We start from the raw sequence: 1,770 nt of genomic DNA on the forward strand, positions 1-1,770 counted from the left end.
GCTCAGAAAATTACATTTCCCATTCCACTTAGCTTCATGAATTGGCCTGTGTTAATTGGTTTGAATTACTATTGTTTTCTTTTTAATTATAAAATAATTTTTGTTCTGTTTTAAGCATTTGAAAAATACAAGAAATTAGCTTTCTGCCAGTTCCCCCCTATTGCCGAGTACTGCTCCAGCTGCACCGGGCTCTCTTGAGCTCCTGCTATGCCAGCACCACCATCGTCTCCTTCCAGCTGCCATCATAATCATCTACTGGGACCTCATCAGCCATGATGAGATGTTCTCCTCCATCTACAAGATCTGGGAGATCGTGGAGGGGCTATGCCTGGAGGTGGAGGGAAAGAGGTCAGTAGGACAGAGGGTAACATTGATGACTTGCTCATTGGTGGAAATGCGTCCGCTGAAGTCCCTGAGGTCAAAGGAACTGAAAGCACAGTAGTCACTCATGGTGATATTGTCATGAATCATCACTTGTAGGAAACCAGTTTCACAAAAGAAGTCTACACGAAGTACATCAAAGATTACATGAAATTAATCAAAGGGAAACTTGTAAAACAGAAACCAGAAAGAGTAAAACCTTTTATGGCAGGAGCTACATAACAAATCAAGTACATCCTTGCTAATTTCAAAAACTACCGGTTCTTTTTTGGTGAAAACAAGAATCCAGATGGCATGGTTGCTCTGCTGGACTACCGTGAGGATGGTGTGACCCCATATATGATTTTCTTTAAGGACGGCTTAGAAATGGAAAAATGTTAACACAGTTGGCCATTGGGATCTATCACCTGCCATCATCATAACTGGTAGCCACTTTTCATCCACATACCAGGACCAGGACAGATGGGACCAATGTTACCTTGAGCTCTTCGTTTATTTTGACCTTGATCGATTTGGAGTGGAGGCATTGTTGTTAAGAAAAACATGTCATGTGGGTTGTCTAAAAATAAAATGCATTTAAACTCATTTGAGAGAATCCCTCTTAGTTTAATACATATTTAAATCCATCCTGTGTAATATTCCTGGAGAAGTTAGTGGTCTATAACCACTACTATGAAGCGTAAGACTGTCTTCAGATAACTTTTACAGTGAAAACTACTTCTGGGACTGGAATATAAAAACCAAAGATCAAAAGTCTTAATTTGGAGTTAAAGTGAAGGGAAAGGCCATGTTCACAGCATAGCCAACATTTGAAGTGGATTTCTTTAGACATTTCATCACCTACAAATGGAAGTAGTTAACTCTGGAAGAGATTACCAGCGGAATAAAAAAAAGACTAATACAACTGGGAAAAAAAAATACAAGAAACTAAAAAAAAAAAAAAAAAAAAAAATTAGCATCGCCTGACTATCCCACCTTCTAGAGACAATAAAAAGTTTCTGCACATACTTGTTAAGATGGCAAGATGGCTATTATAAAACATTTTTTTAAAAAGATAACAAATGTTGGTGAGTATGTGAGAGAAAGTGTTCACTATTGTGGAAATGTAAATTGGTACAGCCATTATGGAAAACAGTACAGAGGTTCCTCAAAAAAACTGAAAATAGAAATACCGTATGACCCAGCAATCCCATTTCTGGGTATCCAGAATAACTGAAATCAGCATCTCAAAGAGATATTTTTACTCTTACCGTGTTTCCCCGAAAATAAGACCTAGCCGGCTAATCAGCTCTAATGTGTCTTTTGGAGCAAAAATTAATATAAGACTCGGTATTATATCTTATGCTATGCTATGCTATGCTATGCTATGCTATGCTATGCTATGCTATG

General features: G+C 38.0%; 1 pseudogene; it reads left to right on the forward strand.

Moving 5' to 3' along the window:
- The first annotated feature begins 280 nt into the window (after positions 1-280).
- On the forward strand, positions 281-801 carry LOC109446454 (translationally-controlled tumor protein; annotated as a pseudogene).
- Positions 802-1,770: the final 969 nt, after the last annotated feature.

The sequence above is a fragment of the Rhinolophus sinicus genome, linkage group LG09, assembly GCF_036562045.2.
Source record: "Rhinolophus sinicus isolate RSC01 linkage group LG09, ASM3656204v1, whole genome shotgun sequence".
NCBI lineage: Eukaryota > Metazoa > Chordata > Mammalia > Chiroptera > Rhinolophidae > Rhinolophus > Rhinolophus sinicus.